This window comes from Sorex fumeus, unplaced genomic scaffold (genome assembly GCF_029834395.1).
Source record: "Sorex fumeus unplaced genomic scaffold, SorFum_2.1 ptg000063l, whole genome shotgun sequence".
Classification (NCBI taxonomy): domain Eukaryota; kingdom Metazoa; phylum Chordata; class Mammalia; order Eulipotyphla; family Soricidae; genus Sorex; species Sorex fumeus.
In genome coordinates, this window is record NW_026606120.1 from 53434416 (window position 1) to 53450643 (window position 16228).

General features: G+C 43.5%; 1 non-coding gene across 1 annotated transcript; it reads right to left on the reverse strand.

Moving 5' to 3' along the window:
- Nucleotides 1–15892: 15892 nt before the first annotated feature.
- LOC130036356 (U11 spliceosomal RNA) lies at nucleotides 15893–16027 on the reverse strand. The gene has a single exon (XR_008794390.1). It is a non-coding gene; the product is annotated as a U11 spliceosomal RNA (small nuclear RNA).
- Between the last annotated feature and the right edge of the window lie 201 nt (nucleotides 16028–16228).

Consider the following 16228-nt stretch of genomic DNA (forward strand, 5'->3'; position numbering starts at 1 on the left):
CAAGACCTAAGACCCAGGTTTGAAAATCACAGCACTTCAAGACCATTATCTACCACAAGCTTTTTGGGGGGAGGGGGCTCTCACCCAGCGATGCTCAGGGGTTACTCCTGGCTCTGCACTCAGGAATGACTCCTGGCAGTGCTTGGGGGGCCAGATGGGATGCTGGGTATTGAATCCTGGTTGTCTGCATGCAAGGCAAACACCATACCCACTGTATTATCGCTCTGGCCCCAATCTATCACAACCTTTAATAGTCTCTGATGCTAAGAAACAGCATCCTTGAGTTCTTTGTCCAGTCAAAGGCTTCATTTCATGGCCTGGTGGGTTCTAACAAAGTGAGCTGGTATAAGCACGCAAAGGGTTTTTAGGTCTGCTTGGGGTTCCTTCTACATCCTCAGCCCTGCTTGAACACTGCCAGGAGTCAAAACAGAACATGGACCTAGTTCCACTCCTCTCACCAGTTTCCTTTCTCCTCCCATTTCTACAGAAAAGGCTTTTCATGCAGGGGAAGAAGAATTGCAGAGAGACCCAAGAGCATTTCCTCTGCACGCCCTCATTGTACCTCCCTTCCGAATTCACTCCCTTAGTCTCAGAGATGGGTGGAAAATATGTCCAGTTTCAATGCCTAGTTCCCTTTTTTTCACTTCCTGGAAATCTCCTCTTGCTGACACTATAGATTCCAGATCTTTTATCGTCACCCCCTGACCTTGACCTGCCCCGGGGAACAATTTCCCTGGCACCCTCCAAATTGTTCCACCACCACAAACCAGGAGCTCACACTGCTCCAGAGGTGAGACAGAGCAGCCCATAGGGGAGAGGAGCTAAGACACACCCAGAGACCTGTCATTTTAGGAAGTGCAGGCCAGGCTGCCCGATGACTCGGGGGCTGGCAGAAAGCCTGAGACACAAGGAGGAATGGGAAGAGGGGGCAATGGGAAGGTGGGTTTGTGCGTGGCACTGCCTTACTAAAGCCACGGCACTTCCCTTCCAAGTGGTTCCCAGCCCCTCGGTGTCACTCCCGTCCATAAACACGTCAATGCAGAGCGTGGGAATTGTTGGGGCCTCTGCCCCAGAGTTTCTGCCAGGAATCAGAGACCAAACACATATGCAGCACACGAAAGTGAGCATTGCAGCTGAAATGAAAAGCAGAAACTCAAAATTAACAACCAGCAAGATCTCCAGAGCAGGGCCTGCCCTTAGATAATGTGCTGGTGGGAACACTTCATCTGGAACTTAGTTTAGATCTGCAGACTTAGTGGAGTGCACCTCAGAAGACCTGTCTACCAGGGGATGCACTGGTCACTCTGGCACCCGACAGCCTTTCTAAAGAGGTGTGTCCCTCTTCTTTCCCTATAAAAACTTGCAAGGTGGCTGCTTTCAGAACGTGAGTTCATGTCTTCCAGGCTGGTGATTATTGCCAATATGACTCTTCTTCACTCTAAGTTGATTGAATCTTGTGTGGCAGTGGAGTTAGACCTTCAAGACTGTGAAATTGGGCCTGTTCCTTTAAGCTCTCTCCACATTCTTCATGCCCTGTATATTTGCAAAAGGTGCAAGTCACATTCCTTCCAGGAGGCCCAGCACAGCCTTCCACTGAGAGGATTTTGCACCAGACTATTGACTGCCAAACTGGCTAGGCATCAAAATCATCTGAACTGCTTTCTAAACACACACATGTCCGGCTTCCTCCCAAGATCTGGGGCCAGGAAAGTGTCCCTTTGGGACTTTTAATCAGTTGCCTGGGGACCTGAACCCCCCCCCCCCCCATGTCCTCTCAGGTCCTTTGTATGCGGGTGCCTAGGATTTGCACGGGATTTGCACAGGACACTTCCTGCTGACCTGATCAACTCTTAATTAGTGACTGCTCTCTGGGTCCTGCTCCCCAGAAACTAGTCTTGAGATTGACTAGAAAACACAACTTCACATGTTTCTTTTGCCACCGTTTATAGACTTTTAGGATCCCATAATGAATCTGGGGGAAAGCTGGAGAATGCAACCAGAGCTCATGAGCTCTGCCCCTGCACACCCTGTCTGATGTTCTTGGAAATTCCTGAATTCCTGAGAAAATGAACATTACTCTCACGGGGGTAGCCAGAAACACATTTTTCACCCCCCAGGCGTGCTTCTCTGTTACTGCTAAACAAAGGCAGAACTTGGGTAGTCTCAAGTTTCATTACAGCTTTTCACAGAAGATTTCCCAAACCCAGATTACAACCAAAACCAAAGAAAGGAGGGAAATTGCAAAATCAAAGGAGCTGCTGCATCCACAGCTTTTGAATGCCCCGAAGCACTTGGGCATGGTGCCTCCTGGTGTCTGTAAGAGCAAGGGAGCCAGGATCTACCTCTTTCCTTCTAGGGCTCCAAACATTCTGCACTTTCTATTTCTCCATTTGCCTCCCTGTCTGTCCAGCCTGAAGGTGCCTTGACTGAGAAGACAGCTCAGAGAACACATGGACCAGTCGTCCATATCCTGGGTTCCTTTCCAGCACTTTCAGGTCACAGCACTCCCTCTCATTATACATATTCATAGTAGTTAGTTTATAGAACATCCGCCCATATGCCGGCATCCACCCATGTGCTGACATCATCCACCCATATGCCAACATAGCCAATGCCTTTTTCCTACATCAACCCATTTAATTCACAACTCATTTTACTGGAAGAAAAATGGACACTTGAGATAAACATGGCAGCATCTAAAGCTAAACAATCTGGCTCCAGCGCTCATCTCTGCTGTCCTGTTTGTAAAGTCAGGAGCCAAGGACGCTTTCCCATCCACCCATAAGCCCTCATGAGGAGAGTCATGAGGAATAAAATAAAGGGGAGTGAAGATACTGGTGAAGATACCACAGCCTGCATACCTTGTCATTTGCCTCATCCCTGATGCTCCACCCATGGAGAACAGGTGCAAAAGGAGAAAAGCATCATTATTTCTCAGAGCCCAAGAAAGCTCCCAAACTCTCCAAGAAACCTCTTGGTAGGCACTTGTTCTGGGCATTCCTTGACATCCAGCATCCCCACCCTTTGTAGATGAGGTTGGTGGGCCTGACCCAGCTCAATGTAAATTTCTTAGATTTCTACAAACTCATGTATCATCCTCTTTGTGCAATTTTACTAGTTTCTATTTCTTGTTTCCAGAAGCACCCCAGGGCAAGTCAATTAACTGGCTTATTCAAAGGGACAGTGGATTATGTTGATCGATTTCTGAATGTTAAACCATCCTTGCATCCCCGGGATGAAACCCACTTAGTCATGATGTATAATCTTTTTGATGAGTTGTTGAATTCTATTTGCTAGTATTTTGTTGAGAATCTTTGCATCCATGTTCATCAGTGATATCGGCCTGTAGGCCTGTAGTTTTCTTTTCTTTTTTTTTTTTTTTATATAATTTATTTATTTATTGAATCACTGTGGGAAAAGTTACAGAGCTTTCGGGTTTAGGTCTCAGTCATGTAGATACCGAACACATTTCCCTTTACCAATACTCATTTTTAACCCCGAACCCCAATAGACCCCCACCTCCCACCCCTCCCAATTCTTGTGAGGCAGATGAGTTCTAGTTAATACTCTATCTACTTTGACTAGATAGATTATTTCGATAGAAGATGCACAACTATTGTTTAGAGCTTACGACCCCCCCCCCCCAATCAGACATGCTGAAACAGCGTTGTGAAATGATTTGCTTTCTACAACTTGGTTTAAGAATAAAATGAGGTCGTGCGGCCGCAATAGCGGCCGCGCAGTTTTGAATTTCTGCTATTTTACTTATTGACCCTGGAAGAATTTCTATTAAAAGTTAGCTAGTTAAGAGATTGGTTTCTGTGCCCTGGAGTCGTGGCCGTGCCGGAGAGCCGCTCGTGGGGGGCAGCTGGCGACCTTGGTGGGGCATGGGGGACGGCCCACAAAGCCCCCCTTCCCATGAGGTCCCCGCCGCTCCCCCGAGCCCGGCTCAAACCCGCTTTCCACAAGGCTCCCGTGCGGCCGCCATCTTTCTTTCCAGAGAGGAGCGGGCGGGCTGGTCAACGCCCTTCCCCCTCCGGGCAGGCTTGGTAGCGCGGATCAACACAAGTCCATTTGCTTTTCTGCTCCAAGCGGCTGGTTCTCTGTGCTAAGTCCTTGTGCCTCCGGGGCCGTGGCCGTGCGGGAGAGCCGCTCGTGGGGGGCAGCTGGCGACCTTGGTGGGGCGTGGGGGACGGCCCACAAAGCCCCCCTTCCCATGAGGTCCCCGCCGCTCCCCCGAGCCCGGCTCAAACCCGCTTTCCACAAGGCTCCCGTGCGGCCGCCATCTTTCTTTCCAGAGAGGAGCGGGCGTAGTTTTCTTTTCTTGTGGTGTCTTTGTTTCCTTATTTGTATTAGAGAGATATGAGCTTCATAGAAACTGTTTGGGAGAGTTTCTGCTTCTTCAATTTCCTGAAAAACTTGAGAAGAGCTGGAAATAGGTCCTCTTTAAATGTTTGGAAAAATTTGCTAGTGAATCCATCTGGACCTGGGCTTTTGTTTTTGGGGAAGACTTTTGATTACAGTTTCAATTTTCTTGATATTAATAGGACTATTCAGGTATTCTAGATCTTCTTGATTCAGCCTTGGGAGATTATAGGAATCCAGGAATTTACCCATTTCTTCTAGGTTCTCTTGTTTTGTGGCATACAGACTTTCAAAGTAGTCTCTGATGATCTTTTGAATTTCTTTGGTTTCTGTTGTAATATCCCCCTTCTCATTTCTGATTTGGTTTATTAGGGTTCTCTCTCTCTTCCTTTGTGAGTCTTGCTAGTGACTTATCTATCTTGTTTATTTTCTCGAAGAACCAGCTCTTGGTTTCATTGATATTGTTTTTTGGGTTTCCATGTCATTGATTTCTGCTCTAAGTTTTTTTTTATCTCTTTCCTTCTGCCTGGTCTGGGCTCCTTTTGTTGGTCCTTTTCTGTGAAGTCAAGTTGTTTATGTGGGCCCTTTCTTCCTTCCTGAGAAATGCTTGCAGAGCTATACATTTTCCCCTTAACACGGCTTTAGCTGCATCCCATAGGTTCTGGTAGCTTGTGTCTTCATTCTCATTTGTTTCCAGGTATCTTTTGATTTCTTCTATGATTTCTTTTCTGACCCACTCGTTGTTCAACATTGAGTTGTTTAATTTCCAGGTGTTTGATTTGGTTTTCTGCATCTGTACATGATTAACTTCTAGCTTCAGTGCATTGTGGTCTGAGAAGATAGTTGATACAATGTCTATCTCTTGATTCTATTGAGGTATGCTTTGTGGCCCAGCGCATGATCTATTCTGGAAAATGTTCCATGTACACTGAAAAAGAATGTGTATTCTTTTGGGGGGGGATATAAAGTCCTGTATAAATCTATTAGCCCTCTGTCTTCTATTTCTTCCTTCAGATCCATTATTTCCTTACTGAGTTTTAATCTTCTTGATCTTCCCAGGGATGATAAGGCGGTGTTGAAGTCTCTAACTACTATTGTGTTGCTTGTAATGTCCTTCTTAAGGTCTGTTAGCAGTTATTGTAGGTATTTGACTGGTCCCTCATTGAGTGCGTATACTTTAGGAGTGTGATTTCTTCCTGCTGTACATATCCCTTGATTAATAAAAAAAAATGGCCTTCACTGTCCCTTCTAATCTTTTTCAACCTGAAATCTATGTTGTCTGATACTAGTAAGTCCACTCCAGCTTTTTTGAGGGGGTTGTTTGCTTGCAGGGTTGTTTTCCATCCTTTGACTTTGAACCTGTGTTTGTTCTGATTGTTCAGATGTGTTTCTTGTTGGCAGCAGAATGTTGGGTTCTATCTCTGAATCCATTTTGCCACTCTGTCTCTTAATTGATGAATTTAGACCATTGACGTTGAGAGAGATTATTGTTATGGGGCTTTGTGTTATCTTTCTGTAAGTGTTTGTTGTGCTTGTAAGGAGTTGTCTTGTCTTACAGTAGCCCCTTTAGCCCTTCTTTTAGGTTTGGTTTTGAGTCTATGAAGTTCCTGAGCTGTTGTTTATCCAGAAAATAGTGCACCGTTCCTTTGAGTTTGAGTGAGAGTTTAGCCGGATAAAGTATTCTTGGTGAAGCACTCATTTCAGTGAGTTTTTTTTTTTACTGTATCCCACTATTTCCATCGGGCTTGGAGGGTTTCCTCTGACAGGTCTGCTGTGAATCTAAGGGGTGCTCCTTTGTGTGTGATTTCCTTCTCTGCCCTTGCTGCTTGCAGTATTGTGTCTCTATCGGTGGCATCCATCATTCTAACTATGATATGTCTTGGAGTGTTTTTGTTAAAGTCTCTTTTAGCTGGCACCATTTAGGCTCCTTGAATCTGGATGCCTGCATTGTCCAGCTCTGGGAACTTTTCAGCAATGATTTGTTTAACCGTGGCTTTTTCATTGGAACTGTTTCCATGACCTTCTGGCACTCTGATGGTTCTAATTTAGTTCCTCTTGGCCCTAAGACTCTGATTCGCTCTAGAGCTATTTTGAGGTCTCTTGCCATTGTTTGTTATTGCCTGTAGGCTTCGTGCAGCTCATCTTCCAGCTCACTGATTCTGTCTTCAGCTGTATCCATTCTACTGTTGAGGGGACACATTGAGTTTTTTTATTCATCTACTGAATCTTTTATTCGTGACATTTCTGTGCGTAGCTTTCCTATTTCTGCTCTCATTTCTTCCTGTATTTTCTCGATTATTTCTTTCATGTCCTCCTTTAATTTACTGGATATCTGTCTAACTGTTTCATTGAGTTCATTGAACATCTTCATGACTTCACATTTGAATTCTTTATCAGAGAACTCTCTTAAGTGAGTAACACCTATTGAGGCTTCTGAACTCTTTTCATCGTCCAAATGGCAAAAAGGCACATGAGAAAATGCTCTACATCACTAATCATCAGGGAGATGCAGTTCGAAATAGCAATGAGATATCATCTCACACCACAGAGACTGGCCCACATACAAAAGAACAAAAGCAACCAGTGTTGGCAAGGATGTGGTGAGAAAGGGACCATCCTTCACTGCTGGTGGGAATGCCAACTGGTTCAGCCCTTTTGGAAAATAGTATGGTCGATTCTCAAAAAGTTAGAAATTGAGCTCCCATTTAACCCAGCAATACCAATCTCCTGGGAATATATCCCAGAGAGGCAAAAAAGTACAGTCGAAATGACATCTGCACTTCTATGTTCATTGCTGCACTATTCACAATAGCCAAAATTTGGGAAAAAAAAACCCGAGTGCCCAAGAACAGATGACTGGTTAAAGAAACTTTGGTTACATCTACACAATGGAATACTATGCAGCTGTTAGAAAAGATGAAGTCATGAAATTTACATACAAGTGGTTCTACATAAAAAGTATCATGCTAAGTGAAATGAGCCAGAAGGAGAGGGACAGACATAGGAAGACTTCACTCATCTGGGGAATATAAAGTAACAGAATGGGAGTCGAACACCCAAGAACAGTTGAGATAAGTACCAGGTGGTCTGCTCCAGGGCTTGGAATCTGGCTCACATGCTGGGAGAAAAGACAGTTCAGGTAGAGAAGGAACCACCAGGTAAAGAATGTTTGGAGGACTCGCTTGGGATGCGAGATGCGAGATGCATGCTGAAAGTAAACTATAGACCGAACACGATGGCCACTCAATACCTCTATTGCAAACCACAACACCCAAAAGGAGAGAGAGAACAGAGGGGAATGCCCTGCCACAGAGGCAGGGTCGGGTGGGGGGTGATGGGGGTAGGAGGGATACTGGGATCCGTGGTGGTGGGAAATGGGCACTGGTGGAGGGATGGGTACTCGATCATTGTATAACTGAAACCCAAGCACCAAAATTTGTAAGTCTACAAATGTACCTCATGGTGTTTCACTAATAAAAAATTAAATTGTTTCATCTCCCGTACCTGCCTTTTTAAAAGGCAGTATCTGCATAAGAAGGTCCACCCACATTTCTCCACTGGATGTAAGAACCTTCATATGAAACCAACAAAATAACAAATAACCCAGAAGGCTTAATGGTCCATAATACAATGAAAGTAAGAATAAGATGAATCACACACAGCTGGTGTGAAGTGGTCCTGAGAAAGGAACTTGGCTAATGCTGTTCTCATTGCCTGCTGCCTAAAAAATAAAAAACAAACACACACCCCTCTCCTCCCCTTTAATCAACTGTCTTGTGTACCAGAGAGGTCTCCACTTTTTGTGAGATTAGGTCGGACCTGCCTGGGTAAACCAGGATATGCACCTTTCTCAAGATTGAACTGGGTTTGGCTGCATATTAAGCAAGTATTTACCAGCTGTACTATCTCTGTAGTTCATGAATTTTTTTTTCTGAAAGGGGGAGGAGGCCAAGTAAGCCTTGAGAATCTCAGACACATGTTCACAGAATCTAGAATAAGGGAGTGGACATTTGGGGGTGAATTCATTATTATGTTTACCACAAAGAATAAATGGTGTCCGGGTGAGGAACTTTCTAGAGAACAATATAGCAATGTGCCTTGAAAGTCTCAGTATCTCATGCATTGCCATGTAATAATTCCACAGTCATGTTTATTTTATTTTTGTTTATGGGCCACACCCAGATGTGCTCAGGGCTTACTCCTGGTTCTGTGCTCAAGGTCAAATCAGGCAAGGCTCAAGAGAACATGTAGGGTGCTGGGAAATCAAACTAGGTTGGCCATTTTCAAGGCAAGTGCCTACCCTTGCACTATCTCTCCATGCCCTCCATGGTCAAAATTTTTAAGCTGTTTTGTTATACACGATTATAGTGAAAAGCTTTGTCTTATTTTATATAATCTATAATCTATATTATACTTATTAGACCCCCCCCCCAGTCCTCCCGTTGTTCATCAATTTGCTCAAGTGAGCCCAGTAATGTCTCCATCATGAGACTTGTTGTTACTGTGTTAGGCATAACAAGTATGTCACGGGTAGCTTGCCAGGCTCTGCCCTGCAGGTAAGATACTCTCAGTAACTTGCCGGGCTCTCCGAGAGGGGCAGAGGAATCAAACTCGAGTCGGCCATGTTTGCTGCATGCAAGGCAAACGCCCTACCTCTGTGCCATCGCTCCAGTCCATTATACTTATATATAATAAATATTAATAATAATATATACATACTTACAAAATGAATAAGTGGGAAGGCTTTACCATTCAAGTCATTGGAAATGAAAAATAATTTGAAATAAAAAAGGAAGTTTAAGCAACTGATTTTGAAGAGTGTATGACTAAAGTCAAATGAAAAAGAAACTGAATATCATACACTGTGCACATTATGTGTATCTATGTCATTTATGTACATAATCATGTGCACTGTGCATATATGTACACATGTTTCTTCATGTATTTAAAACACTGATACAGAAAAGTGCCTACCATAGAGGCAGGCTATGATGGGGGAAGGGATAATGGTGGGGAGACTGGGGACACTGGTGCTGGGAAATATACACTGGTGGAGGGATGGGTATTGGAACACTGTATGACAGAAACCTAATCATGAACAGCTTTGTAAGAATCTATCTCATAGTGATTCAATAATAAATAAATAATAAAAAATAAACAAAACACTAATACAATGACCAATCATTCTAATTTGCCTAAGACTGAGATGTTTCTGGGGATGCTAGACTTTTTGTGCCCAAATCGAGAAATTCTGGGCCTGAGCAGGGACACATGAACCATTTTTTTTTCTTTTTTCATTAGTGAAAAACCATGAGGCACAGTTATAGGCCCACAAATTTTGTGCTTGGGTTTCAGTTATACAACGATCAAGTGCCCATCCCTCCACCAGTGCCCGTCATCCATCCCCACGGGTCCCAGCACTCCCCCCTCATCCCCCCCCCCGTCCCATCCTGCCTCTGTGGCAGGGTATTCCCCCTTGTTCTCTCTCTCTTCTTTTGGGTACTGTGTTTTGCAAGAGAGGCATTGAGTGGCAATCATGTTTGGTCTATAGACTACTTTCAGCGTGATTCTCCCACCCTGGGAGGGTCCTCACAACACCCTTTATTTGGTGCTCTCTTCTCTATCTGAGCTTCCTTTTCACCTAGAGCCTGTGACTGGCCTTCCATTCATGGAGCAAAATTCCTGGTACTAATCTCAGCCATTCCTGGGTGTTACTCTCCCTTTTTGTTGCTTTATGTTCCCCAGATGAATGCAATCTTTCTGTGTCTATCCCGCTCTTTCTGACTCATTTCACTTAACATGATACTTTCCATGTAGTACCACTTGTATGTAAATTTCATAACTTCATCTTTTCTAACAGCTACATAGTACTCCATTGTGTAAATGTACCAAAGTTTCTTTAACCAGTCATCTGTTCTTGGGCACTCAGGTTTTTTCCAGATTCTGGCTATTGTAAAGAGTGCTGCAATGAACAAACAATTGCAGATGTCACTTCGACTATACCTTTTTGCCTCTCTGGGATATATTCCCAGGAGTGCTATAGCTGGGACATGAACCATTTTGAGTGAAGCATATTATTCCCCGCTTTAGGCTTGTCTGTGAATGTTCTGTTTTCTCCAAATGGCATACACATATTAAAGATCTAGCCATCTCATTCCCTGCTGAGGAAGATGTTGAACTCTGCATCTCTGAAATGTCTCCAAAGCCTTTGAAAGTTCACCACATTTCCCAGAAGGAAAGGTCAGCACACCCTGACCTGAAGGGGCTGTCCAGAGAGGCCCAAGTAACCAAGCAGATGTTTTCTCTGAAACCTCAGTGGCTAGCATGGGAAAAGCATCCAGATGAAAATCCACACAGCTGAAGTGGATACTTAGGAGCTAGCACCGACTTCTTGCTGAAGCTGCCTCGTGTGGGAGCAGCAGGCACTGCTGCACATGGGGTGGGTGTGTTTGGGGGGCCCGTGGGCAGGGTCCCTCCAATTTGCTCATGGGATGAAGACATTGTCAGAGGTTCTACCAACATGATGCTCCTACCTTTTGACCACTGTTGAATAGTCTTGTGCTTTTATTGTAAAGTCCTATTTTTATTTTTGACAAAGATCTTAAAACATAATTGGCTTAGAATATTATGTATCTAATGCATCGTATTAAGTCAGATGATTTAGTTTGTAGTTTCTTTTTGGTTGTGGTGGTGTGGCCATGCCTGGCAGTGCTCAGGGATTATTCCTGGCTCTGTGCCGAGGGATCATTCCTGGAGGTGCTTGGAGGACTGCATGTGGTACTGAGGATTAAACTAGGGATGGCTACACTTATGTTGAGCAATTTAACCCCTGTACTATCTCACATAATAAATGTATTTTTAACTGTCTGAGCGTGAACCTAGATCTCATGCAGCAGTGTACACACTTTACAACTGAGCCATATCCTTGGCCCAATATTACAAAACTGTTCAGATTCACTACTCTGTCCCAATTTAACATCTTTTAAAAATATCTTTGGATTATTTTGAATGTGAAGTCTTAGGAATGTCACATTACAGACCCTTCTTCCCAGTGCTTATGAGTTGCTGAACTGGTGTGGAAGAGAGGGACTATGTAATGTAGACTATCCACTAATGTTTCCAGTTCTTGTGCACACAATAGGATTATAGAATATCTTTTAATGCAGTGTAAGATGGATTTTTCTCAATAAAAACATAAATTTTTTCCCTTTATTTTATTTTATTATTTTTTTAAGTTGTAGATTTACAATTTTTTTGTGCTTTGGTTTCAATTATACAATGATCAGATACCCATCCCTCCACCAGTGCCCATTTTCCACCACCATGGATAATATCCCTCCCACCCCCATCCCCCCATCCCCCCTGTCTCTGTGGCAGGGCAATCCCCTGTGTTCTCTCTCTCCTTTTGGGTGTTGTGGTCTGCAAAAGAGGCATTGAGTGGCAAACATGTTCAGTCCATAGTCTACTTTCGACATGCATCTCCCCTCCTGGGAGGATCCTCCAAACATCCTTTATTTGGTGCTCCCTTCTCTATCTGAGCTGCCCTTTCCCCTAGAATGCCCGGCTGGTCTCTAAGCTATGGAGTAATCCTTCTGGTGCTGATCTCAGCTATTCTTGGGTATTAATCTCATACTTTGTTACTTTATAGCCCCCAGATGAATGCAATCTTTTTATGTCTATCCCTCTCTTTCTGACTCATTTCGCTTAGCATGATACTTTCCATGTTGTACCACTTGTATGTAAATTTCATGACTTCATCTTTTCTAACAGCTACATAGTACTCCATTGTGTAGATGTACCAAAGTTTCTTTAACCAGTCATCTATTCTTGGGCATTCAGGTTTCTTCCAGTTTCTGGCTATTGTAAAGAGTGCTGCAATGAACAAACAAGTGCAGATGTCACTTCGACTATACATTTTTGCCTCTCTGGGATATATTCCCAGGAATGGTATTGCTGGGTCAAATGGGAGCTCAATTTCTAATTTTTTGAGAATCATCCATACTGTTTTCCAGAAGGGCTGAACCAGTGGACATTCCCACCAACAGTGAAGGAGTGTCCCTTTCTCGCCACATCCACGCCAGCATCGGTTGCTTTTGTTCTTTTGAATGTGGGCCAGTCTCTGAGGTGTGAGATGGTATCTCATTGTGGTTTTGATCTGCATCTCCCTGATGATTAATGATGTAGAGCATTTTCTCATGTGCTTTTTTGCCATTCGGATTTCTTCTTTGAGAAAGTTTCTGTTCATTTCATTGCCCCATTTTTGGATGGGGTTGGATGTTTTCTTCTTGTGGAGTTTAACCAGTATTTTGTATATCCTGGATATCAACCCCTTGTCAGATGTGTATTCGGTGAATATCCTTTCCCATTCTGTAGACTGTCTTTGTATTTTGGTCACTGTTTCTTTGGAGGTGCAGAAGCTTCTTAGTTTAAGATAGTCCCATTTATCTATGTCTGTTTTCACTTGCTCGGCCAGTGGCGTGGCATCTTTGAAGATACCATTAGCTTCAATGTCATGGAGGGTTTTGCCAACTTTATCTTCAATGTACCTTATGGTTTCTGGTCTGATGTTGAGGTCTTTAATCCATTTTGATCTTACTCTTGTACATGGTGTTAGGCAGAGTTCTGAGCCTATTTTTTTGCATGTAGCCGTCCAGTGATGCCAACACAATTTATTAAGGAGGCTTTCGTTACTCCACTTCACATTACTTGCACCTTTATCAAAGATTAGATGAGCATATGATTGAGGGGAGATGTCAGTGTATTCAACCCTGTTCCATTGGTCTGCAGTTCTGCCTTTGTTCCAGTACCATGCTGTTTTAATTATTACTGCTTTGTAGTACAGTTTGAAGTAAAAACATAAATTTTTAAGGACTTATTGATCTGTTTTATTCCAGGCCAGGACTTTCCAGATAAAAGGCTAAGACTCCCTTCAGCCTGTGCTTAGATCTCTTAAGAGGTCTTATACTTGCCACAGTGACCATGCTCAAGACCCCATCAGCTCACACAAAGGGAGTATAGAGCAGATCAAGAATCTTCCAGCTGGATAGCTCTGTATAGCACTGTCCTCCAGTTGTTCATTAATTTGCTCAAATAGGCCCAGTAACGTCTCTATTGTGAGACTTGTTGTTACTGTGTTTGGCATATCAAATACATCATGGGTACTTGCCAGGCTTTGCAGTGTGGGCGAGATACTCTCGGTAGCTTGCCGGGCTCTCCGAGAGAGGTGGAGGAATCAAACTCTGGTCGACCTGGTGAGCCACATGCAAGGCAAACGGTCTACTCACTGTGCTATCACTCCAGCTGGATATCAGTAAGGAAAGTTTCAGAAGCTGGATAAGAGCAATCCATTTATGCTACTCCAAGATGAACCACTCTGCTCTATGTATTATCCTTGAAGTCAGGGGCATTTGAAGGCATGGGGACTGATGGGAACTGAGTGGTTGGAGACCAGCTTTGTTCTGTGACGCTTAGGACATACCAGTAAACCCAATTTCTTGTCTGTTCCACTAACAATGCTGAGAACATAACCAATGCATTCAGAAACTAAGGAGATCCAACAGGCCAACTCCATTTTATGTCTTGTTCTATCTCTTGGGTCAAATCTCCTAGACTGCTGACGAAGACAGACAAGAGTGACAAAGTGCCAGGACCGCACCCTCCTTCCACCCCCTCACTATATAACCCAGTAGAGCAGGCTAGAAGACTTCTATTCCTAACACAATGACACTCCCAAAGCCCCAGGGGCAACTAAACAGTTGATTGCTACCAGGAAGACAATGACCTAGTTCCATGAACAGCTGGGACTTGTCCCCACACTAAGTCAAATCACCCTGACTATACTTGACCTATTGCATTGTCCTCAGCCCCAAACACAATTTAAGTATCTATACTAAAATTCCAACTGCATACATGGAGGTGTAAAGGGGATAAATAAAGATGGCTAGATAACTTGTTTGGTCTCAGAAGTTCTTTCAGAGAGGTGAGAGATAATAGCAGGGCTTGGTAGTATAAGTTTCCAGTTCCCAAGTCAAAATAGAATCTGCTCATGTTCCTTTTGTCAGGATATAGCCAATAATTATCCTTGAAATCATGTACATTTCAACTGAGCTCACGATTGCTTATCCTTCAATATGAATGTAGAGACACATTGGAGATTCTGGGGCTGTTATTGGAATAGAGATTTTGCCAGGTACTAAGGACCACACAAAGAGGTCAAGTACATAACTGGGCATTGGGACTACATTTATAACTTCTGGTTTGGATTCTGTTCCATTGTCCAAGTTTCTTTGGTCAAATTATTTCCTCCTCAGCTTCCTTTTACATATCTATAAATGAGGTATTTGAGTTAGAATAATATCTTCCAAATTTCTCTGATTAAAAATTACCTGGGGTGCTTATAAAACAGAACATTTGTCCATCTCCAAAGACTCTGAGCCAGTGTACTGGGTAGGTAAAGGCAAGCATTCCATAATCTTACAGGGCATCCAATATGCAGAAGATCTGGAGACCAGAGCATTGGATAAATCCCGGGGCTCCTGGGTACTTCAATATAGTGTTCTGCTTGGTTTTTCTTTTAAATTGGAACTTCAGGATAGCTTTTAATCTGATGCTCTCACTCACTACACCTGGCCTTCATCTCTTGTTTCCTTTCATTTATAAATGAAACGGGTGTATCTATTAAATGTGACGATTCCCCCTAGGAACATCATAATCATATGCCCACTGAAACGTGTGGGGCAGAGCTGAAAAAAATGAAAGCAGAAATCCTGATTCCCAGGACACTCTCTAAGCACACTTGGAAGAACCAGGAGAATCAGGTCTATTTCCACAGCAGGACACCCATTTCCTGTCCTCAGTTGATGGGAGAATTGTTTCTGATCTCAGGTTCCCTTCACCAGGCACTGAGCCCTGGGCAAGCAGTCCAAATACACTAGAAAAAAATACTAAGGAGAAAATACAGAAGGTAGGATGACCACTTCCTCCTGCTAGACAGAACCATTGATAAAGTTGCATGGCCTGAAGTTTCATTTTAACTTTTTACATTGGGACTTCCCGAATTCAGTCTGAAACACACACACACACACACACACACACACACACACACACACACACACACCAAAAGAGAGATGAAAATGATGAACCTACTGGAGTCTCTAAATTCTCTCTGAACCTTCCCTCCACATTTCTTGCTTCTGCTTCTGGGTTCTGGCAGGAGCCTGTATCTCACTTCTCTCCTTTCGGGAGTCACACAGGCACTTCCCGAGGTCCATCCCTACTGCTAAGCTAGCTCAGGGAGAACTTATACAAGACACCAAAGTCACCCTCTGGATCCCTTACTTTCTGGCATTTTCTCCATGTGTCCACTAGATTTGTTGTAAGTTCTTCGGTGCATTTTTCATTGCTGCATAAATAACTGAGCACATGGCAATTTTGTTATAAAAAACAAAATAACTGGTGGACAGTTTGGTTTCAGTTCATGCAGAATTTCCATTCTTACGTTAATCTTTTTTTTGGGGGGTGGAGGGTGGGGAGCACTAAACCCAACAATCACTAGCTGCCCTACTGCCAAAAAAATTCTGCTTCTGAAATCTCTTGATGTCCATTCCACACATAGAGCAAGCAAACTGCCCTCCATGTGCCGTTCACGGCAGAAGCCCCTTTTTCCCCTTATGTCAGTTTTCACCCTCATAATGTGTCTGCAGTGACGTGGAGATTAAAAGTTGATGGCAATAACTACCAACATAGACTTGACAGAAAATGTGCCATAAAAATTGCTGGAAGCTTAAAAGGCAGCATAATTCTGATTGTATAGGAAAGGATAACTTATAACTTACCTACTTGCACTTTTTCAGGCAGCACAGAC